Here is a 24,906-nt window from a genome sequence, read left to right as displayed (position 1 = left end):
AATGAAACCAAGTGTGTACTTTTTTGTGTCTGACTTCTTTTGCTCAAATTATGGTCTATGACTTTTTAACCACATTTCCACATCTATCAATAGATCTTTTTTATTGCTGTGAAGTATTCCATTGTGTGACCACAGCACAATTTATTTATTCACTCCATAGCTGTTGGCCATTTGGGTTATTTCCAGCTTGGGCCTCTTATGAACTGTGCTGCTAAGAAATTGTTGTACTTCTTTGCTTATCTTTTGGTGAATATATGTACTCATTACGATTGGTTGTATTCCTTGAGGTCAAGTGGCTGGACTGTATAGTAGCTGTACGCTCAACTTCTGCAGATATCGCCAAAGAGTTTTCCAAGTTAGATGCACACTGGCATGCCTTTCAGCAATTCTAGTTCCTCTGTGTCCTCATCAGCATCTGATATTTTTAGACTTTTACATTTCAGCCATTCGGATGGGTTATATTGTGGGTCATTTCCTTAATGTGAAATGAGAAGGTTTTTTTTTTAGCTATTTTGCTAGCCTCCTGTATGAAATGCCTATTCATGTCTTTTGAGCATTTACTTATTGGGCTATGTGTCCTTTTGATTCGTAGGCATGAATATATTCTAGATAAGAATCTTTTGTCAGATCCATGTACTGCAAATATCTTCTCTCAGTCTTTGTATTTCCTTTCCCTTCCCTTACTGATGTCTTTAGTGAACAGAAGGTCTACATTTTAATAAAATACAGATCATTAATTTTTCCTTTTATGGTTAGTGCTTTCTACATCCTATGTAAGAATTTTTTTCCTATCCCCAAATCATGAAGATCTCCTATGTTTGCTCCCTAAAATTATATATTATATCCCAGAATTAGAAAATATATAATTTCTAGGAGCAAATGAATGTCCGTGTTTGGTATTAAGTAAAGTTCACATTTTTTCCCCAGACATTGATCTCTCTTGCACCATTTATTGATAACACCATGTTTTCTCTTATTGTATTACAAGTCAAATGATCCATATAAGTGGGTTGATGTAATGATTTAAAAATACATCCCCAAATACTTCCAAAAGGGGCAGTCCATGGTCCCGCCCCCTGAATGTGGATGGGCCTCTGTGGCTGCCTCAAGGAATAAAATGAGGTGGAAGTGATGTCGTATCACTTCCAGGGCTGGCTGAGTTACAAAGGGTCACATAACCTTTGTGGTCTCTCTCGGACACTGGCTCTAGGAGCCTTTTGCCATCATGCCAGGAACTGCCTGGGGCTGCCACCTGGAGAGACTGCCTGAGACCACCCGTGGGCGAGGCTGTTCCTGTTCCAGTTGTGTGAGTCTTCCCAACCCACATGCCAGACAAGTGAGTGAGGAGACTTGGAGACCCCACTCCCAACCAGCATCTGGCTGCCATGACCTGAGAGATGCAGAACTGCCTAGTGGAGCCTACTTCAGCTCCCAGATATGTGATCAAAATAAATGATTACTATTTTTGAAAATTATTTTTAATTGGCAGATAATTGCTTTAAACGTAGTTCTGGTTTCTGCTATACAACAAAGTGAATCAGCTATATGTATACATATATCCCCTCCCTCTGAAGCCTCCCTCCCACTCACCCCAGCCCACTCCCCTAGGTTAAATAGTTACTATTAAGTCAAGATTTGGGTAATTGATTACACAGTAATAGATGACCAGAAACCGTCTATTTCTGGACTTCTTTATCCTGGTTCTGTTGTCTTTCTTTTTACCAAAACCACATTTTCTTGTGCTAGCTTTATCCTAAGTCGTGCTCAGCACGTTGGGATGTTGGATATCCTCATATTTCTGTCTGCTCACTTCTACAAAAGGAGCTGTAGAAACGATATTGGAAGCCACCGTGGCTCCTTCAGCAATTACTTGGGTTTGACACCCCCAGTCATCTGCTCTAAGAGCTGCGGGGTTCCACCCTGGGCACAGTAACTGAAGCGGAGAGCAGTGGGCGAGTTTTATTTCAGAGAACTTGGGCCAGACCCAGAGGGAAGAGTTTAGTTCTTCCCTCCTCCCTGGGGAAGGTGGCAGCTCAAAAGCCACTCTGAGAAGCAAATCCCAATCACAGCCAATAAAGAAAGAATAGGGCAAATAACCAACAAGGACCTACTGTACAGCAAAGGGAACTCTGGTCAATGTCATGTGGCAGCCTGGATGGGAGGGGAGTTTGGGGGAAAATGGATACGTGTGTATGTATGGCTGAGTCCCTTCACTGTCCACCTGAAACTATCACAACATTGTTAATTGGGTAGACCCCAATGTAAAATAAAAAGTTTAAAAAACCCCTGTGATGGGTTGAGGGCAGAGCTTTATAAGACCGTGTTTCTCTAACATCCATCCGCCTAACCTGGTTTCTCCTCCAACTCCTGAAGTGAGGTCTTTTTTTTTTAAGATTTTTTTTGATATGGATCATTTTAAAAGTCTTTATGAAAATTTGTTACAGCATTACTTCCGTTTTTATGTTTTGGTTTTTGGCCCCAAGGCGTGTGGGATTTCAGTTTGCCGACCAGGCATTGAACCCGAACCCACCCGGGGACTGGAAGGTGAAGTCTTAACACTGCACTCCCTGCTGTGAGGTCCTTCCTGAGAGTTCTCCTCCCACTCAGTATTTGCTGGGGGTGGGGTGAGGGTAGGGCGCCAAGTGTCCCCTCCCCCTGCTTTTCTCCCTGGCTTTCCTGCTTGGGTTAGCAAGTCTCCAAGAGCATATTCTCTGCTTCATTTAGGAAGCAGTCCATGCACCAGGCCCTGGGGGCAAATGGCAAGCTTCTCCTGCAGGAGGCTCTGGCATGGTTCTCAGATTGGAGTTTTTCAGTTTCTCCTGCTCCCTGCGGCTGAGTGCTCCAGCGCTCCTGCTGCCCGTGCCTGCTGCTCTGGCCCTGCGCCTTCTGCTGCTGCGGGACACAGACCCCACTCCTGTCTTGTGGGAGTCAGCCTCTGACATAAGAGTTGAGCATTCAGTCATTGATGTCAACCTGATTCTGTCTGCTTCACAGCTTCCAGAAATTTTTATACCCTTCTGCTCCACTGAGGACACCCTAACCCCTTTACAGCACTGTTACAGATGTCTGTGTCTACACTTTGTCAGCTTTTTTTAAAAAACATTAATTTGTTTATTTGGTTGCATCGGGTCTTAGTGGTAGCACAACATGTGGGATTTTAGTTCCCCGACCAGGGATCAAACCTGTGTCCCCTGGATTGCAAGGCAGATTCTTAACCAGTGGACGACAAGAGAAGTACCTGTTTGGTCTACATTTTATTTCTTTGGTAATTTTAGTGGCTGTAAAGAACCAAGAGAAGGAAAAACACAATCAGTTCTTCATTTTGAAATGAGCAAGATTTGTCCCCCTCCCACCCATATCTTTTTTGAGAGTTCCCTGGTGGCTCAGGTAGTAAAGAATCTGCCTGCAATATGGGAGACCCACGTTCAATTCCTGGTTGGGAAGATCCCCTGGAGAAGGGAATGGCTACCCATTCCAGTATTCTTGCCTGAAAAATCCCATGGTCGGAACAGCCTGGCGGGCTACAGCCCATGGGGTCGCAAAGAGACACAACTGAGTGACTAACACTTTCACTTTCACCCATATCTTTGCTCTTTTGTCTATTAACCAGTCTAGTCTTCGTATCTTATTTCTGGGGATCATGGTTTACTGAGTTTTATTGAGTGAGCATAGCACATTCTATTTAAATTTTACCTCTGTTCCGTGAAATACATAATCTCCTTCGTGCTTCCCCCAAATCTTGAATTCCAGCTCCTTCCTTAATGTTACAAAGAGAAACAAATCAAACACAGTAAACTTGACATGCAAAAAAAATGTCCCTGTGTTTCCTACAGCAGATGGAATGTCCTTCACAGGCACCCACCTTGGCGAGCAGTCGGGGCACTGACTCATCAACAATATCACAGTCTTCCACTGTAAATATCACAGTCTTCTACTTCAGCTTTTTGGTTTCCTTTATTCATTCTTTATCTGTCATTCAACTGCCTGCTTCACACGGAGGCTGACTTCAATGATCTGTTGTTATTGATGTTGTTCAGTCGCTCAGTCGTGTCCAACTCTTTGCGACCCCATGGACTGCAGCATGCCAGGCTCTCCTGCCCTTCACTATCTCCTGGCGTTTGTTCAAATTCATTACCATTGAGTCGGTGATGCTCAGGTCGTCCTCCATGGTCTTACTTCCTCCCACCCCTGGGTTCTTGCCCCTCTCACATGTTACACCCCAGGATGTTTAGTGATGTCTGGGTGCCCTGCCCATTGTGCACAGGCAGTGGGAAGCCAGGAGCACCACCTCAGCCAGTGGGCCTCTGTTGGGTCCACTCCTTACTATTATTGATTAGACTATTTTACAGATCTGAAGAGTGGATGTAACTTGTGGAAGACTGATAGCAATGCAGATGATTCTTGCCTGGTAGCAAGGCAAAGAATTTTGCCTGGAAGAAAAATCACCCCAAAGGTTACACTTTATTGCTAACAGTAGCATGTTAGAAATTTTGCCTGTAAATCAGCAGTTGTATTCAAGCAGTCTTGCTTTCAGGGACTTGGAACAATTTACTTTTTCCAATTCTCTTGGAGTCAGCCTTGCCAGCCTGATAGCCCCTTCATTAATGAATTGAATAAATCATTGCTCACTTTATATACTGGGATTCCCAGGTGGTTCAGTGGTAAAGAATCCACCTGCCAATATAGGAGATGCAGGTTCAATCCCTGGGTCAGGAAGATTCCCCTGGAAGAGGAAATGGTAACCCACTCCAGTATTCTTGCCTGGAGAATCCCACAGACAGAGGAGTCTGGCAGATTGTAGTCCATGGGGTTGCAAAAGAGTTGGACAGGACTGAGCTAATGAGCACGCACAGAAGGTGGTACCTGGGTTCCAGGGAGGTAGAGCGTGTGGATTCTGTGTCTCCTGGTCATCCTGGTTTCTGTGACCCCCAGCTCTTCTCTGTTCAAGCTGTCGGCTTGGTAACTTGAGGCTGGTGTTTCAGTGCTTTGGTTGACATAGCTTCTCACCAGCTTGCCTAGGCTGAAGAATCTCTGAGCCCTCTTCTCTACTCCATCTGCCTGACGGCTGTGCAGCTCCGGAAGAGGGTGGTGAGCCTCAGCACTGGCTCCAAGGACACACAAAACCCAAGGAGCTGGAAAAAGCCAAACTCCACAGCCACCTCACTGGGACCACTACATTCAGTAAGCTGTGTTTTTAAACAAGTCCACTTCATCCAAATTGTTAAACTGACCACAAGTTGTTTGTTTATACCCCTCTCTTACTATTCTGTAATATCTGTAGGATCTATAGTAATGCAGCCCTTTAATCCCACCCCGCCCTGTTTTTAACTAATGTGTATTGGAGTTGCTTTACAATGTAGTGTTACTTTCTGCTACTCAGCAGAGTGAATCAATCACACAAATACATACACTCCCTCTTTTTTGGAGCTCCTTCCCATTTAGGTCACCACAGAGCACTGAGAAGAGTTCCCTGTGCTATACACTAGGTTCTCATTAGTTATCTATTTTATACGTAGTATAAAAATGCAGGGCTTCCCTTGTGGCTCAGCTGGTAAAGAATCCGCTTGCAATGTGGGAGACCTGGGTTCGATCCCTGGGTTGGGAATACATGTATACATATATATGTGTATATATACATATCTATTATATACACATATATGTGTGTATATATACATATGTATTATATACATAGTGTGTATTGATACTAAGGGTCAGCAGTATTCATATGATGGGTCAGTAGTACTGATATGATGGGTCAGTAGTATCAGTCAATAATATCATTCCCAATCTCCCAGTTCATCCCACCCACTCCCGGCCACCCTTAGTATCCATACGTTTTCAATGTCTGTGTCTCTATTTCTGCTTTGCAAATAAGATCATCTATACTATTTTTCTAGATTCCACATTCATTCTTGTTGTCAGTAATGAGCGTTTTCTTTCTGTTTCTTTACCAGTTTATCCATCTATGAATCCCTTCAAAATGCGTGTTTGGGTTTGATGGTTTGGATGCGTGCTTGCTACCTATAACTGAGATCTACCTTGACTTTCCTACATCCTTCCTTTGACATTGCCACTCATCTTCCACCTCCTTCAGCTGGAAGCATGTATCACTGATGCTGGGCCTTTCTTCTTTTCCAACCTGTGCGTTTAGGGCTATACATTTTCCCATAAGTAGTGCTTAGCTGTAACCCACAAGCTCAAAACATTTTTTTAAGCTTGTATTTACTTAGAGATTTATCTATCTATTTCTGCAGTGCTGGATCTTTGCTGCTACACGCAGGCTTTCTCGAGTTGTGGACAGCCTGAGCTGCTCCTCATTGTGGTGTGAGGACTTCTTATCATGGTGGCTTCTCTTGTGAGGAGCACAGGCTCTAGGGCACATGGACTTCAGTAGTTGTAGCTCCTGGATTCCAGAGCATAAGCTCAGTAGCTGTGCTGCACCGGCTTGGCTGCTTTGAGACATGTGGGATGTTCCTAGACCAGGAATCAAACCCATGTCCCCTGCATTGGCAGATGGATTCCTATTTACTGTACTACCAGAGAAGTCCTCAAAATATTTTTAAATCTACATCGCAATTCCTTCTTGGACATATAGGTATTTAAAAGTGTGTTGCTTACTTTCCAAGCATTTAGAGATTTTCTGGTTGCCTTCTTGCTATTGATATCAAGTTTAACGCTGCTTTGAAGTCCACCACTACTTCTCTGTGTCCATCCCACTGTCCTAAAGGGTTGGGGACCCCCAGTCCTCAGTCAGCCCTCAACCTGTCTAATGCACCTTGCCCCTCCAAGTCCAAGTGAGAAGAGAAGTTGGGAGTACATCTCATCACCTTCAATCTCTCTTTCCCATTTTGTCTGCCATTTTTTTGTCCTGCCTTCTTTTTTTTTTTTTTTTAATTTTACTTCCTCTGGGTCTAATTCTCCTTCTTGAATGCAGCTAATATCTCATTAAGAATATGGACAAGGCTCTAAACCACAGGAGAAATTTATGAGCCAAGTCCTCTAAATTGGTTTGAGAGACACTAAATAAAGAAGAAAATAAGGGAGTTTGGAATTTTCTTCTCAGGAAAATAGCCTGGCTTGCAAGGCTATTATTCTGCTGCATAATCATATTTTTGATTGTGTCAGGAACTGAATATGAGTGTGGCCTTCCTTTCTGCATCCCGCCAGTAGCATTCTAATCTCTTCCCCAGCAGATTGTTGTCCAGGATGAATCAGGTGAAGGTGAAAGAGAAAATCCCATTAACTTGGTAAAAATACTTCCCTTCTTGCAACCACGGAAAGGTCTGTGCACACTGAGAGCAGCCATGGTCAATACCTGTACAGAGTTTCTATTTTGGAACACGGTTTCCATTCACGGTTGTTGTTAAAGCAATAACAATGGACTGCTTTGGTTACTGAGCTAAGCAGGTTCATGAGATTATGTCCCAGTCTTGGGCACGTAGATGGTGCGATGCTTCTGGGACCAGAGTGGGATTGGAAGTGAGGATCCACAGTGACTCTGAGGAGTTCCTACCTTCCTGTGTTTGAAGGGTGGGCATGGGGACAGCCAGGCTAGAATGGGGTGCGGTTTGCCTGGAACACTGAACACCTAAAGACATGCTGTCAACAAGCGGAGCGATGCTGAGGATTGTGAACCAGGGCAGTGGCAGTGAGCGCCAGCAAAGTGTGGACAAAGAGGTCAGTGAAAAAGGGAAAATGCTTGGCTTTTCTGTTCCTCCCTTCTTTTCCTGAAGCACAGAGAACTCATTTACAAATCTCACTCATTTGGAGTGATTTAATTGTCTTACAACAGACCAGTAGCCAAAGAGATGTTTAGGAAATTGAACCTACATTTCTAATCTGAGTGCCATTTCATTTGCGTCCTTATGTAATTATTTACCTTTTCAACACTGGCAAAGAGCCTTTAACAGATTTTTCTTTTAAAGGAAGAGAATCAGAGCTTCCCTGGTGGCTCAGTGGTAAAGAATCTGCCGCCAATGCAGGACACACAAATCTGATCCCTGGTCTGGGTAGATTCCACACGCCAAGGAGCAGCTACTGCAACTACTGGGCCTGTGCTCCGAAACAAGAGAAACGATTGCAGTGAGAAGCCCTCATGCTGCAACTAGAGAGTAGCCCCTGCAACTAGAGAAAGCCTGTGCAGCGATTAAGGTCCAGCACAGCCAAAAATAAGTATAAATAAATCTGTTTAAAAAAAAAATAAAGGGAGAGAATCGGCCTTTTATCTTCTCATAATTGAAATTGGGTTGCACGACATGGATGAGCAGTGAGTCCCTGAGGGAATTGATACAACCAGCTCTGCTCAGTCTTCCTCTGCCCCTCCCCACCCAAAGCCTCAGCAGGGGGTCCTTTTCATAAATAATCAGGCTGACTCAGGTATATTGAGCCGTTTCCGCTGTTAATTCTCACCTGCTACTGCTGCTACTAAGTCGCTTCAGTCGTGTCCAACTCTGTGCGACCCCATAGACGGCAGCCCACCAGGCTCCCCCGTCCCTGGGATTCTTCAGGCAAGAGCACTGGAGTGGGTTGCCATTTCCTTCTCCAATGCATGAAAGTGAAAAGTGAAAGTGAAGCTGCTCAGTCGTGTCCGACTCTTAGCGACCCCATGGACTGCAGCCTACCAGGCTCCTCCACCCATGGGATTTTCCAGGCAAGAGTACTGGAGTGGGGTGCCATTGCCTTCTCTGGTTAATTCTCACCACTGTAGTTAAAATCTCAAAGCCCTTTCTCATGGGAAAACAGCAGACACTTGTAGGAAGTTCCTTTCTTAGGAGGGGAGAGAAGTGGTTACAAGTTCAGGTCCTAGAACAAGATGTCCAGACTCAGATTCTGGCCACCTGGCTTGCCGGCGAGGTAACCCTGGACAAGTAATGTAACTTCTTCAAGCATCAATCTTCTTATCTTTAAATGGGGGATAATGATAGCCCACAAATCTCACTGGATCTCTGAGAAGAATAAATGAGGATGTATGTCAAAAGTGCTAAGTGGAGTGTCCAACAGAGAGTAAACATGTTATGAAAACAGTCACTGTTGTTCTTATTTTTGATGGTTTCCCTCCATAGATGTCGCAGGGCTTCCCAGATGGTGCTAGTGGTAAAGAACCCACCTGCCAATGCAGAAAATGTAGGGATACTGGTTCGATCCCTGGGTCGGGAAGATGCCCTGGAGGACGGAATGGCAACCCACTCCAGTATTCTTGCCTGGAGAATCCCATGGACAGAGGAGCCTGGTGGGCTATAGTCCATGGGGTCACAAAGAATCAGATATGACTGAAGTGACTGAGCACATATACACTCCACAGGTGTCCGTGTCCCACGCTGACTGCCCGAGTAAACCGGATCCCATCCTTCAGCCTGCACACCTGCTCTCAGCGCTGGGTTCCCCGGGACACAGACGACCACACGGCCGATCACCTGGTGTCCTCTGACAAGGGAATATCTCACAGTGACTGAGTGACCTAGGCTGGATCAGAGGGCTGGCTGCACCTGCTGATACAAGGGGTTCAGGGGAGCCGCACAAGCCAGTGTCTCCAAAATGACTCAGACCAGCAGAGGCACGCTGCAGGACACTGACTTGGCTGTCCCCGGGAGTAATTAATCTCCCTGAAACTGACGGCCCCTTCAAGGCAGGCAGCCACAGTGGCTGTGTGCATCGGAGCTGCAAGACTCCTCTGCACATGTGAAGATGTTTGTGAGCACAGATGATGCCCCCGCGGGCATCCTTCAGAGTGGGAGCAAACTGCTATGGAAAGTCCAAATGACCTTGAGCAAGTCACTGAGCCCTGGCATCCTCACCAGGAAAACAGGCAGGTTGTTGTGGGGGATTCCATCCTTGTGCGCAGGGCACCATGTGGAAGCCAGAAACCAAGGAGCACCAGCCTTCTTCCTTCAATGCATTTGCAGACTTCTTGGTGGGGTGGGGTGGTGACAAGGATTGAATATGGCAACTTGACCTTTTGGAGGCTGACCCTCTGACCGGGGGCACTTGGATGAAACTTGGAAAAGAAATCACAAACAATAGGCAATGTGCTAAATGAGGAGGGTGATGGGGGTCAGGGGTGGGTGCGAGTCTGGGCAGAAGCTGGGTAGAGGGCAGAGCAAGATGGGCTACCTATTATTATGCACAACATCTAGAAGTCAAAATGAGGACTCTATGCTTTGTCTGTGTCATATTGCCTCTGTCAAAATGTCCCTCTCGGACTCCCCTGATGGCTCAGTAGTAAAGAATCCACCTGCCAAGGCAGGGGACTCAGGTTTGATCCTTGATCCGGGAAGATCCTACGTGCCTTGGAGTAGTAACTAAGCCCATGGTGCCACAACTACTGAGCCCACACTCTAGAGCCCATGTTCTGCAGCAACAGTAGCCATCACGATGAGAAGCCTGGGCACCACACCTAGCGAACAGCCATGGCTCTCCAACACTAGAGAAAAGCTGGTGCAACAACAGAGACCCAGCACAGCCAAAAATAAATAAATAAAAAAAATTTTAATGCCCCTCTCTTCACAACTGCAGCTTCACGGGTCTACTCCCCAATACCCCACAGTGTTCCGGATACCCCAGGTCAGCTCTGAACACAAGGCTGCTGCTTGGCTGTGGCCTTCTTCAGTGAGGCAGGGACAGTGAGCTGCAAAGAGCAGCAGGCTGAAGGGTAATCCCCGTGGAGTTTGAGTAATGGCTCTGCTTGTTGATAGCTGTGTGACCTTGGTCAGGTTGCATGGCCTCTCTGTGCTCTTCAACCAGAGTCCGTCCCCTTCCCCTGCCCCTCAGCTGTTTGTTCTTCCCTGTGGAGTCTGGGGGAGATGATGAGGCAGGAGAAGCTTCATCTAGTCAAGCAGGAGAACCAGTGTACAGGCTCCTGTGTTCCTCCATTTAGGGTGTCCTGTTGGGTTACCCCAGTGCCTCCAGGGACTCGGTAAGACACCTGAGTAGCAGAAACCTAGAGAATGGCTCTCTCTCTCTGGGTATCTGAAGTGCATTTCAATGTGAGTTAGAGAAGAGATTCAGGACAGAGGCTACCCCCCACCCCCCGATCTTTTGGCCATGTTGCATGCACATGTGTTTCCCAAGGAGAGGAACTGGCCAGCCTGACTGACCTCTTCAGCTCAGCATCTCAGAATGAGCTTGCCCCAACTCGTGTTCATCTGCATAACCTAGTTGTAAGCTTGTCTGGTGGGGAGCAGTGGGGGTGCGTGGCATCACGTCACTCTGGAAGGCTGCAGGGGAAACCAAGTCCCTGTTTCTAGTTCCAGCTCGACCTTTGTCCTGAGGGCCCATCTAGCCAGTTGGACGTCCTCCCTGGGATGTCCTGGTTTGTTGCTCCTGGCCACAGAGAGGTGCCCTGGTATAGTTCAGTGGTTAGATAGCCCTCCACCCACCCCTCAGCCCCCCCGACATCGCAGCACCACTCTGCCAACACCTTCCTCTTCCCACAGGCTTGAACCTATCTCTGTCCCCTCATGATGATGGCCTGGAGCAAACTATTGAACCCTTCTGAGCCTCAGTTTGCTCATCTGCAAAATGGGAACAGCAGAAGTAACTGCCCAAAGGGGTGCTGATGAGAACTAAGAAGAATTAATATATACACAAAGCACTTAGAAAAGCATCTGGGGACTTCCCTGGTGGTCCAGTGGCTAAGACTCCGTGTTCCCAAAGCAGGGGGCACAGATTCAATCCCTGGTGTGGGAACTAGAGCCCACACGCCACAACTAAATTTCCCCTGTGCTACAACTAAGACTGGAGCAACAAAGTTAATTAATTATTTTAAAAAAAGAAAGAAACATGTCTGGTTCATAGCGAATACTATATAACATTCCTCAACCAGCTGTCTATATGGACTTATCTTTGGCTGAGGCCTCAGTCTGTTCTGGCTGCTATGACAAAACCCTGCAGACTGGGTGGCGTGTAAACAACACAAATGTGTTTCTCACACTTCTGGAGGCTGGAAGACGGAGACTGGGGTACCCGCATGGACAAGTAAGGGCCCTTTGTCACGTTGCAGACTTCCCACTGTGTCCTCACAGGGTGGAAGGGGCCAGGGAACTCTCTGGGGTCTCTATGATAAGGATGCTAATTTCATTCATGAGGGCACTATGCTCATGACCAGTTTGAGCACAACTAGGAGCTCCAGTGGCACAATAGTTTAGTACATGGTACTTATACGGTAGCACATGCAGAGCAATGCCAAGGTTGTGAGTTTGAGCCTCACTGGAGCATAACCCTTTTGGGCCTTCCCAGGTGGGTGAAAAAACATGATTGAGTGACTTAGCACACACACATGCAGACCCAAAAAAATAAATAGATAAATACATAAACTTGTTTTTTTTTTTTTTTTTTAAAGAACACTGCCTCTTTCTACTCCAACTCCCTACCCCTGGCCTCATGTCCCCTCCAGTCTAAGGTCTTTGAGAATCAGCAGCATTTGGGGGATCAGGCCAAGAAGAAGCTCAGATGGAAACACATTCAGTTTGAATTACTGGAGTGGATTTCCATGGTCCACAATGATTTGTGTATAAAGAAGCCACTCATAACAAGGTTTCCCTGGCTATAAAGTGGCAAGATTCAAACCATGGCTTGACTGACTTGATCTTTAGACTCCACTGTATTGGCTTTCATGTGTTTATGGTGGTCATGACAGGCTTTTGAGTCTTTTTTTTTTTTAATTTTTGACCACACCCTGTACCAACGTGCTGATATCTGATCTGATAGAGTGCCTGAAGAACTATGGACAGAGGTTTGTGACCCTGTACAGGAGGCAGTGATCAAGACCATCCCCAAGAAAAAGAGATACAAAAAGGCAAAATGGTTGTCTGAGGAGACCTTACAAATAGCTAACAAAAGAAGAGAAGCTAAAGGCAAAAGAGAGAAGGAAAGATATACTCATTTGAATGCAGAGTTTCAAAGAATAGCAAGGAGAGATAAGAAAGCCTTCCTCAGCAATCAATGCAAAGAAATAGAGGAAAACAATAGAATGGGAAAGACTAGAGATCTCTTCAAGAAAATCAGACATATCAAGGCAATATTTCATGCAAAGATGGGCTCAATAAAGGACAGAAATGGTATGGACCGAACAGAAGCAGAAGATATTAAGAAGAGGTGGCAAGAATACACAGAAGAACTATACAAAAAGATCTTCATGACCCAGATAACCAGGATGGTGTGTTCACTCACCTAGAGCCAGACATCTGGAATGAGAAGTCAAGTGGGCCTTAGAAAACATCACTACGAACAAAGCTAGTGGAAGTGATGGAATTCCAGTTGATCTATTTCAAATCATAAAAGATGATGCTGTGAAAGTGTTGCACTCAATATGCCAGCAACTTTGGAAAACTCAGCAGCTGCCACAGGACTGGAAAAGGTCAATTTTCATTCCAATCCCAAAGAAAGGCAATGCCAAAGAATGCTCAAACTACCATACAATTGCACTCATCTCACATGCTAGCAAGGTAATGCTCAAAATTCTCCAAGCCAGGCTTCAACAGTACATGAACCATGAACTTCCAGATGTTCAAGCTGGATTTAGAAAAGGCAGAGGAACCAGAGATCAAACTGCCAACATCTGTTGGATCATCAAAAAGCAAGAGAATACCAGAAAAACACCTACTTCTGCTTTACTGACTATGCCAAAGCCTTTGACTGTGTGGATCACAACAAATTGTGGAAAATTCTGAAAGATGGGAATACCAGATGACCTTACCTGCCTCCTGAGAAATCTGTATGCAGGTCAAGAAGCAACAGTAGAACTGGACATGGAACAACAGACTGGTTCCAAATTGGAAAAGGAGTATGTCAAGGCTATATATTGTCACCCTGCTTATTTAACTTATATGCAGAGTACATCATGAGACACGCTGGGCTGGATGAAGCACAAACTGGAATCAAGGTTGCCGAGAGAAATATCAATAACCTCAGATATGCAGATGACACCACCCTATGGCAGAAAACGAAGAAGAACTAAAGAGCCTCTTGATGAAAGTGAAAGAGGAGAGTGAAAAAGTTGGCTTAAAACTCAACATTCAGAAAACTAAGGTCATGGCATCTGATCCCATCACTTCATGGCAAATAGATGGGGAAACAATGGAAACTGTGGCTGACTTTGTTTTTTTGGGCTCCAAAATCACTGCAGAATGTGACTGCAGCCATGAAATTAAAAGATGCTTGCTCCTTGGAAGAAAAATTATGACCAACCTAGACAACATATTAAAAAGCAGAGACATTACTTTGCCAATGAAGATCCATCTAGTCAAAGCATGGTTTTTCCAGTAGTTATGTATGGATGTGAGAGTTGGACTATAAAGAAAGCTGAGCACTGAAGAATTGATGCTTTTGAACTGTGGTGTTGGAGAAGACTCTTGAGAGTCCCTTGGACTGCAAGGAGATTCAGCCAGTCCATCCTAAAGGAAATCAGTCCTGAATAGTCATTGGAAGGACTGATGCTGAAGCTGAAACTTCAATACTTTGGCCAACTGATGTGAAGTAGTGACTCACTGGAAAAGACACTAATGCTGGGAAAGATCGAAGGCAGGAGGAGAAGGGGACGACAGAGGATGAGAAAGTTGGATGGCATCACCAACTCAGTGAACATGAGTTGAACAAGCTCCTGGAATTGGTGCTGGACAGGGAAGCCTGGTGTGCTGTAGTTCATGGATAGGGTCGCAATGAGTCGGACATGACGGAGCGATGGAGCTGCACTGCTCCATGTGTGATCTTAGTTTCCTGAGCAGGGGTTGAGCCCACACTCTCTGCATTGGAAGGTGGAGTCTTAACCCTTGGACCGCCAAGGAAGTCCCTGCTTCCTTAAGCAAACACTGGTTAGCCTGTTTCCAAAGCCTGGTCAGCGCCAGACACCGTTTCCCACTCTCCATCTCTTCCCATGTGCTTTCCTGTCTTGTGGCCTCTGAGCAGCCTGGACACCCCACTTCCCCAAGGTGGATTCCACACCACTGTCTTGTGTGGGAGCTTTCCCAGCCTGAAATGGCCTGGCCAAGCCATCTATGTGGCTCCTGTTGATTTCTTACTGGACTGGCATGCAATACTGACACCCGTGAAGCTGCGATGAAGCTCTGAACACATCATGCCACGCTCTCTGCAGCAGAATCAGTTCCTGATCACCTGGTAAAGTGAGACGTCTCTCCATGAAGGCTCCCTTCTGGAAGTCCTGAGGACTTTCCAGACATCTGTTAAGGGGAGAAGGATTTTAGAAGCTAATTTATCTCACTGATTCACTGATGGGAGCTCTTTAAAAATACATCTGTTTATTGGCAGCACTTTGTACAAGATATAAAAATCAGTGGCAACTGTCACATTTAAGGGAAAATAAAACAAGCATGTAAATGCTCAAGGAGCCCTTAATGACGGATGTTATTTTCTTTCTAGCAGCCAGCATCGTGATTCCGAAGTCAACCGGACATCCTGGGATGTAGGCAAGTCCACAAGAGAAACCTGACTTTCTGCTCCTTTTGGTTCTGCTTCCTAACAGGCCCCTGGGAGACTAGCCCTACGGGGGGAAGTGCTGGAATTTGGCCAGTACCAGCTGCTATGTCAGAAAGACTTAGTGCTCACGCACTGTCCCCTGGTCAAGGTCTCGGAAGTGAGGGAGAATTATGGTACCTCAAGACAATGGCACCCCATTCCAGTACTCTTGCCTGGAAAATCCCATGGGCGGAGGAGCCTGGTAGGTGCAGTCCATGGGGTCGCTAAGAGTCGGATACAACAGAGCGACTTCACTTTCACTTTTCATTTTCATGCATTGGAGAAGGAAATGGCAACCCACTCCAGTGTTCTTGCCTGGATAATCCCAGGGACGGGGGAGCCTGGTGGGCTGTCATCTATGGGGTCGCACAGGTCAGACACAACTGAAGTGACTTAGCAGCTTAGCAGCTGCTTTCGAAATAAAGAAACTGGTTCCTTAGGTATCACACAGATCCCCTGGAGAAGGGAAAGGCTACCCACTCCAGTATTTTGGCCCGTTATGTGTGACATAGGTTGAGAAGACTTGGGGACACCCTAAAGAGAGACAGGTGCTGCATTATGACTGCATCACGGTCACTCCAAGTAACTGGCTCTGTTGAGAGGCAGGAGAGATGGACGGGTCCTGAAAGGAGCTCCTTCTCTCCAGATGCCCTTCACTGTGTTTTCAGGGGGCTTCCCTGTTGGCTCACACAGCAAAGAATCCGTCTGCCAATCCAGGAGACACAGCTTTGATCCCTGTGTTGGGTAGATCCCCTGGAGGAGGGCACGGCAACTCCAGTATTCTTGCCTGGGAAATCCCATGGACAGAAGAGCCTGGCAGGCTACAATCCTTGGGGTCACAAAGAATCAGATACAACTGAGTGACTAGGCATGGGTGTTTTCAGGGATTTGGTGGCAAGTTTGAAACTGCAGAGGCTCCCTTGGGCCACCAGGGGCTCCTGTGAGCCTAGGCAAGAATCATCTGTCAATAATAGAAGATCTCAGGGCTGATACCCTGGGGCAGCGTAGGGCTGCCAAGCTATGGTCCGTCTGGCTGCTCCTCTCCAGAACAGCTCTGAATGGTCTGTTTTCTAAATCAGGCCTCATATTCCACTCCATGAGACAGCGCCAGATAGTGTCCAAGTCCAAGGTCACAATAGCATCCTCTGGTAGACTTGGGCAAAAACACGTTACGCTCAAGGGCTTCCCAAGTGGCTCGTTGGTAAAGAACCTGCCTGCCAATGCAGGAGACAAGCACACACGGATGCTATGCTCGGGCTGCAACGTGGCTATGAGTTTACTTTCATTTTAATTTTAAAGAATTGGCCATTGGGAGATTTTACATAAGATTCAGAATCTCTGTTTTTGGAATATTGTCAGATCTGCTGCCCTAAACCTATATTTCTGCCTTGCAGTGTGTGGATGCATGCTCAGCTGTTCAGTTGTGTCTGACTCTTTGCGACCCCATGGACTATAGCCCACCATGCTCCTCTGTCCATGGGGATTCTCCAGGCAAGAATATTGGAGTGGGTAACCATGCCTGCTTTCAGGGGATCTTCTCGACCTAGGGATCCAACCCATGTCTCCTGAGGCTCCTGCATTGGCAGGCAGATTCTTAACTTGCAAACATGTAGTCAGAGCTAAGTTGCCAGTGTCCCCCACCTTTTTAAAAAAAATATATTTATTTGGCTGCCTTGAGTCTTAATTGTGGCATGCAGAATCTTCACTGTGTCATGCGAGATCTTTCCTTATAGGCTCGGTCTTTGCCATGCGCACACTTAGTTGCTCCATGGAGTAAGGGATCTTAGTTTTGTCCCCTGCATTGCAAGGCAGATTCTAACCACTGGACCACCAGGGAAGTCCCCCGTCAGTGTCTCCTTCAGACTGCTCCTGAGTCTCATTTTCCATAGTCCTCACCACTCCCTATCATCTTGGACCCAGCCTCCCTCAGTCATCACGTCTCCTGCCCAACCTCTGGAGGTATTTGATTTTGCTCTTGAGAGGCACGTGCTGCTTAAAGTAGACTGTGAGTTAGAACATACAATCTTTTTTAAACATTTATTTTTAATTGCTTTACAATATTGTGTTGGCTTCTGCCATACATCAACATGGATCAGCCATAAGTGTACACATGTTTCCTCCCTCTTGAACCTCCCTCCCACCCCCAACCCCATCCCACCCCTCTAGGTCATCACAGAGCACCAGGCTAAGCTCCCTGTGTCCCTCATACAGCAAATGCCCGCGGGCTATCTATTTTACATATGGTAATGCATATGTTTCCATGCTACTCTCTCCATACATCCCACCCTGTCCTTCCCCCACTGTGTCCACAAGCCTGCAGAACATGCAACCTTTGCTACACAGTGAGGTCAAGAGCCCTGGGCTTGGCAAAGACTTCATCTGTGACCACAGGACCTGCAGCTTCCATCCACCAATCCTCCAGTTCCTTTCGGCCACCTCCTCTTCACTCCAGAAGGAGGCTGGGTAAAGTTCACTTGCCCATTTCCCTGGACAGGTGTGGGTCAGCAGAGTCAGCAAGGCCTGGCTTCAGGACCCTTCAGGGTCTCCCGTGTGGCCTGGTTATCAAGGGCTGCAGGAGGTGCTCCCAGCTTGGTAAATACTAAGTTAGATCTCTCCAACATACACTGGAGAAGTTACACATGTGGCAGTAGCCATCCAATGGGTTTTGTTCAATTGCCAAGTCATGTCTGACTCTTTGTGACCCCGTGGACTGTAGCACACCAGGCACCCCTGTCCCCCATCATCTCCCGGAGTTTGCCCAAGTTCATGTACATTGAATTGGTGATGCCATCCAACCGTCCTATCCTCTATTGCCCACTTTTCCTTTTGCCTTCAGTCTTTCCCACCATGAGGGTATTTTCCAATGAGTCAGCTATTCGCATAAGGTGGCTAAAGTATTGGAGCTTCAGCTTCAGCATCAATCCTTCCAATGAATATTCAAGGATGATTTCCTTTAGGATTGACTGATTTGATCTCTTTGCTGTCCAAGGGACTCTCAAGAGTCTTCTGCTGTACCACAGTTTGAAAACATCAATTCTTCGGCACTCAGCCTTCTTTATGGTCCAGCTCTCACATCCGTACATGACTACTGGAAAGACCATATCCTTGGCTATACGGACCTTTGTCAGCAAAGCGATGTCTTTGCTTTTTAATACGCTGTCTAGGTTTGTCATAGTTTTCTTGCCAAGAAGCAATCATCTTCTAATTTCATGGCTGCGGTCACCATTCACAGTGATTTTAGAGGCCAAGAAGAGAAAATCTGTCACTGCTTCCACCTTTTACCCTTCTATTTTCAATGAAGTGATGGGATTGGATGAGAATTCATGATCTTAGTTTTTTTTTAATATTGAGCTTTAAGCTGGCTTTTTCACTCTCCTCTTTCACCCTCATGAAGAGGCTCTTTAGTTCCTCTTCACTTTCTGCCATTAAAGTGGTATCATCTGCATATCTGAGGCTGCTGATATTTGTCCCAGCAACCCGATGGGTAGCAGACACTTCACCACCTACAGAATTCCCTTGGTTCACTGCCACCTTGGCTTGTTCTCTGGGCATGTCTCTGAAGCCCTAGAAGAGATGGCATGGGTGGCCATTGGATGGGTGAGTGAAGAGGAGTGGGCTGGGTGGGACCCTGCAATGGCAGAGTCTTCACAGGTCAGTGCCCAAGAGCTTCAGTAAATACTTTGGACAAGAGGCCAAGGATATTCTCTAGGGCCAGGCAGGCAGTGACATATTAAGAGAATCTAGACTCAGGACTTCTCTGGTGGTCCAGTGGCTAAGACTCTGCACTCCCAATGCAGGGGACCCAGGTTCAATTCCTAGTCAGGGAACTAGATCCCACATGCTGCAACGACAACAACAAAAAGATCCTGCGTGCCACAACAAAGATCAAAGATCCCTCGTGCTGCCGCTAAGACCCAGAGCAGCCAAATACATACACTTAAAAATTAATAAAAAAGAGAATCGAGAGTCCTTAGTGTCATTACCTCTTTTCCTTCTTTTCCTGCAAAATTCCAGTTGCAAAAGCATCTCTCTCCTGTGCCCCTGGGGTAAAGAATGCCTCCCAACTGGGAGTCCATGAGATGAGATGGGATGTAGACATGGTTGTCTCAAACTGGGCTCTGCCGACTAGTGACCAGTGAGGGAGCCTGGGTGGGTCTCTGTGCTTCCTCACAAGAATGGGGTGGGTGACCCCCAACTCTCAGAGCTGCCCGCTTACACAGAGCAGGAACACAGGAGAGCATGACATACCTATCCTGGTGGGGAGCCATAGGTGCTGGAGGAGTCTGATACTCCGGACCATCTGGGGAGTGGGAGGAGCCTGGCTTCGAGGGAGCGCATTGCCGCACACTGTCCATCTTCTGGGTCCCCACGTCCATGCAGGGACCTCCATTCAGCACCTGGTTGAATTTCACATCCCAGTCACGAAGGGGGTGGGAAATGAGAAGATAAGTCCAGACCATTAATTATTAATTACCTTTCTCTGTTTAGAATCCTTGTTCATTGCAGAACACAAAGCAATCTTCTCATACCCTACTAATGCCTTCTCTTCTCTGAGACCAGCAAGCCAGAGTCAAGTGAACAGATGAGGCCTGAGAATTTATGTGAAATTTATGTGAGACCCAAGCTCAGGATGGTGGGGGACACACTGGTGAATGATGTGTCAAAATCAATAGACCCTACAGCCATCTTTTTATTATTCTTTTTCTAAGTATTTCTTTTAAAAATATTTAATTATTCTTATTTTATTTTTATTTTTTGGCCACGCAGCATGTGGGATCTGAGTTCCCTGACCAGGGATTGAACCTGCTGTGCAAAGTCTGTCAGTCATGTCCAGCTCTTTGTGACCCCAAGGACTAAAACCCACCAGGCTCCTCTGTACATGGGGATTCTCCAGGCAAGAATACTGAAATGGGTTCCTATTTCCTACTTCAGGGGATCTTCCCAACCCAGGGATCCGAACTCAGGTCTCTTGCCTTACAGGTGGATTCTTTACCAACTGAGCCACCAGGGAAGCCCATTAAACCTGCAGCCCCCTGCAATGGGAGTGTGGAGTCCCAACCACTGAACCACCAGGAAAGTTCCTCCTCTTTTTAGTCCCAATAAACTGAACCACAGGGAGGGGCAGCCTGACAAAAAGAGGGTTGACTACGAGAGGCTGGGCTTGTAGCTGTTTGCTCCCCAGGTAAGACGTGGGGCAGAGCCAAACCTGCCTCTCCGAGCAGGACATGCAGGATCTTAAGGGATCTCTAATTCAGAAAAAAATAAGGATCATGAGGGCTTCCCAGGTGGTGCTAGTGGTAAAGAACCCACCTGTCAGTGCAGGAGACACAAGATACTCAGGTTCAACCCCTGGGTTGGGAGGAACCCCTGGAGGAGAGCATGGCAACCCACTCTAGTATTCTTGCCTGGAGAATCCCATGGACAGAGGAGCCTGGTGGGCTACAGTCCATGGGGTTGCAAAAAGTCAGACATGACTGAGTACGCATGCACACACACATAGATTGATGTGGGAGCAAGATTGAAAGAGGACTTTGGTGATAAAGAAGTAACAGTCAAAGACACAGTCATCTAAGACCTAGAAACACAGATTTCTTTCCAGACACAGCCTCTACTGTTTGTCCTTCTGTGATTTTTCCAGGGCTGGGGCAGAGGATATTGAGGCCACGTCAGCTTGGACAGCAAAGCTTTGGCTACAGGCAGTGCTGACAATTGGCTGTGTCATGACTTTAGTGGAAAGCAGGAAATCATAAGATGCCTCGAGTGATGTCCATTGTGGGAGTGAACGTGTCTCTCTGGGTCTAGAAGGAAAGAGAGGACGTTTGTGCTTCTGTCCAGACAGAATGAGCTGGGGCTTGGTGGGGTCCATGGTTTAAATCATGGCTCAGGTGGTAAAAATTCTGCCTACAGTGAAGGAGTCACAGGAGACATGAGTTCAATATCTGGATCTGGAAGTTCCCGTGGAGGAGGACATGGCAACCTGCAACATTTTCTAAGGAGCATTCTCAGAAATCAGAGTAATTGCTGAACAAGAAGACAGGTTTTAGGAGAACCAGAATCCACTGAGCATGTAGATCGATTAATGATAATGTCCTTGCTCGCTTGGAGATGTGGCCACCGGGGAGAGGCAGGATTTTTGAAGCTGGGCTTGCTAAAAGTGCGCACATTTCTCCATTCTTTTATAGACACTGAGATGGATATTTTAATGTTTTAACTGGGTCCCAGGGACGGGAGACACATGCTTTGATCATCAGCAAACAATTCTGCCTTGTGGTTGATACAGATGGAGTCCAGGTCTCGTCCAGGGAGTTGAGTCTAGAATGTCCATGTGGCCAGTCCACTGGTCCACTGGACAGGAGCACCTCTCCTGAGCATTAGTTAATAAGACAGGGGAGGGCTTCCCTGGTGGTCAAGTGGTTAAGACTCAGCCTCCCAATGCAGGAGACACACGTTCAATTCCTGGTCCAGGAAGATCCCACAGGCCTTAGAGCAACTAAGCCAGCCTGCCTAGAGTCTGTGTTCCACAACCAGAGAAACCACTCCAATAAGAAGCCTGTGTACCGCAACAAAGAGTAACCCCCACTCTCTGCAATTGGAGAAAGCCCCCATGCAGCAACAAAGACCCAGAACAGCCAAAAATAAATAAATAAATCTTGAAAAATTATATCAAATCTATCTTTAAAAACAATACAAGGAGCAGACTATTTCCAACAGGAGGGCCATCTTGGAAAGAATATTTTTATTTTTTTGCCCATGCTGTGAGGCATGCAGGATCTTAGTTCCCCAACCAGGGATCAAACCCACACCCCTGCACTGGAAGTGTGGATTCTTAACCACTGGATCACCAGGGAATTTCCAGGAGGGCTGTCTTGGAAGCTGAGCAACTGTTGTATTGATGGAGGTCTGGATTCAGGTCCACTCATGCCCTCTTGGGGCTTGGTACACAGGCTGTTCCTCTGCATGGGGCCTCACTGCTGTGCCAGCCTGGACCACACCCTCTCAAACGGGTCAAGTTCAAACATGATTCCCTCAGATGTTGTTATGAACTTAACTGTGTCCCCTGCTCCCCTCAGTTCATAGGTTCAAGACCTTAACTCCCAGAACTTCAGAATGCGACTGTATTCGGGGATGCGGGCCTTTCAAGAGGTAACAATGTAAGAGGAAGCCATATGGGTGGACCCTAATTCAATATGACTGGGGTCTTTACAGGGCATCCCAGGTGGCTCAGTGCTTAAGAATCTGCCTCAGTGTAGGAGATGAGGGTTCGATCCCTGAGTCAGGAAGATCCCTTGAAGTGGGAAATGGCAACCCACTCCAGTATTCTTGCCTGGGAAATCCCACAGAGAGAGGAGCCTGGCGGGCTACAGTGTATGGGGCTGCAAAGAGTCGGACACAACTAAGCGTGCACACACACACACACACAAAAGGGGTCCTTATAAGAAGAGGAGATTAGGACACAGACACAGAGGGAAGACGAAATGAAGACCCGGGGAGAAGGCAGCTGTCTTCAAGCCAACAAGAGAAGCCTCAGAAGAAACCAGCCCTGTTGACACCTGGATCCCAGGCTTCTCACGTCCAGCCTTGAGAGAAAATAAGTTCTTGTTGTTTAAACCCCACCCCCAGCCTGTGGTACTTTATCATGACACCCTAGGAAATTAACACAGGTGTCCTGGTTGCACAAGAACCAACTGATTCAATGCAGGCAGCCCAAGGTGGGCACAGGTGACCTCCCCAAGGCCCATCGCCAACACTGTATCGGTAGGATTGATAGGCTGCCCCCTAGAGCTGGGACTTCCGTCTTAGCAAGTCTGGGGACAGGTTGAGCTGCGAAGGGATAGATTTTTGTCACTGTTCCCAGGGCGTATAGGAGGAGCCTAAGGAACAGTGAGGGGACTGTCATCTTATTTTGTGTATGTGTGCTCAGTCACATCCAAATCACGAGACCCTATGGACTATAGCCTACTGGCTCCTCTGTCCACAGGATTCTCCAGGCAAGAATACTGGACTGGGTAGCCATCCCTCCTCCAGGGGTCTTCCCAACCCAGTGATCGAACCCTGTGTCTCTTATATCTCCTGCACTGGCAGGCAGATTCTTTACCACTGCGCCACCTGGGAAGCCCCGTCATCTTACTGCTGTGTCTTAAAACTCCTCAGGGTCTTTTACTTGTCTACAGTGCCCAATGAAATACCATTTTATGAGCCAACTCCAGGCAGTTGTTGAGGATTCTGAGGCCTCATTCTGGTTGTGTGGGAAAGGATGTCATGATTGATCAGCAATGTCTGCTCCGGGCAAGCAGAGGAGGCATGACAGAGTGTCCAATCTATCTGCAGCTTCTAGAACATAAGGATCTCAACCTGAGCCAAGGAAAAGTCAGTGTAGCCAAAGAGAGCTGGCTGTGATGATGAAGATCATGCACTTCCAGGACACCTGTTGGCTGTCAATGCCAACCGTTGGATGACAAATAGATGTCACCTCTGGCCAACCTGTTATGGCCACCTGAGCATGAAAATTCATGTCCACGTTCATGTTCGTGGAAAGAGCATAATATTTTAAGCCCCATGTCTGCCACGGATGTGGACTGAAGGAGTGACTGCTTCTTGGATCTTGCTCAGTCTGCAAGGGGAACCTCAGGGTTTCTTTGTGTCACGCTGTCCCAAGGTTGAGGACGAAATGCCATTCTGGAGTCTGCGGGGTTCTATGAGCCGAGGCATTAGGAGTGAGATCTTTTAGAGGAAGGGTCCAAATCCTTCTGGAGCCTGGCTTCCCTCCCTGGGGCATGCACACCACAGAGGATGCAAGAATGTGGCCCAGAACAGAAGGTTACCTCTTCCCAGAGTGGTGTTGGTGGTAGGCTGTCTTGCTTTATAGTAACACAGAGTTGCATTATGTAGTAGGATAAAATACTTAAAAACTTTAAGTATTTAACTAGGTACTTTAAACTAGGTACTTCCCTGGTGGTCCAGTGGTTATGATTCCACCTTTCAGTGTAGGGGACATGGGTTCAATCCCAGGTCAGGGAACTAGGATCTCACATGCTGGGTGCCAGTGACACCTGCAAGCCACACTACAGAGCCAACTAAGACCCGACACACCCAAAAATAAATATTTTAAAGAAAGCTTTAATAAAAAATACTTTAGGCATAAAAAATACCAAAAGAATCTCAAAATATTTAAAAATTCCCAGAATGGAGTATAAATTACTTGGTGGCGGTGGTTTAGTTGCTCAGTCATGTCCAACTCTTTGCAACCCCAGGGACAGTAGCTCACCAGGCTCCTCTGTCCAGGGGATGTCCCAGGCAAGAATACATACTGAACATGAAATGTGTGCCTTGAGGCCAGTTGTTTACTGAGACATAGGGGCACATTCCCTCTTCTGTCCCTGGGCCAGCAGGCAGGCAGGACATGACTAGAGGGGGCAGGCTGCAGGCACACGAAGGATG

At 46.8% G+C, this 24,906-nt stretch overlaps 1 protein-coding gene across 2 annotated transcripts in view; it reads right to left on the bottom strand.

Annotated features, from left to right (window-relative positions):
* Positions 1 to 24,906, bottom strand: part of CTXND1 (cortexin domain containing 1) — a 54,275-nt gene that overhangs the window by 20,366 nt on the left and 9,003 nt on the right. Inside the window, exon 4 of one of the 2 annotated variants that reach the window (XR_015149929.1) lies at positions 19,717 to 19,865. The exons of the other annotated variant lie outside the window; for it this stretch is intronic. The gene's annotated coding sequence lies outside the window, so the exon portion shown is untranslated. The remainder of the gene's footprint in view (positions 1 to 19,716; positions 19,866 to 24,906) is intronic. 2 annotated transcript variants of the gene reach the window in all.

Source organism: Bos grunniens, chromosome 21, assembly GCF_055505025.1.
Source record: "Bos grunniens cultivar Pamir isolate PY7600 chromosome 21, Bosgru_T2T1.0, whole genome shotgun sequence".
In the NCBI taxonomy this organism is placed as follows: domain Eukaryota; kingdom Metazoa; phylum Chordata; class Mammalia; order Artiodactyla; family Bovidae; genus Bos; species Bos grunniens.
The sequence above is the reverse complement of the archived record's forward strand: the minus strand, read 5'-3'. Positions and strand labels throughout refer to the sequence as shown.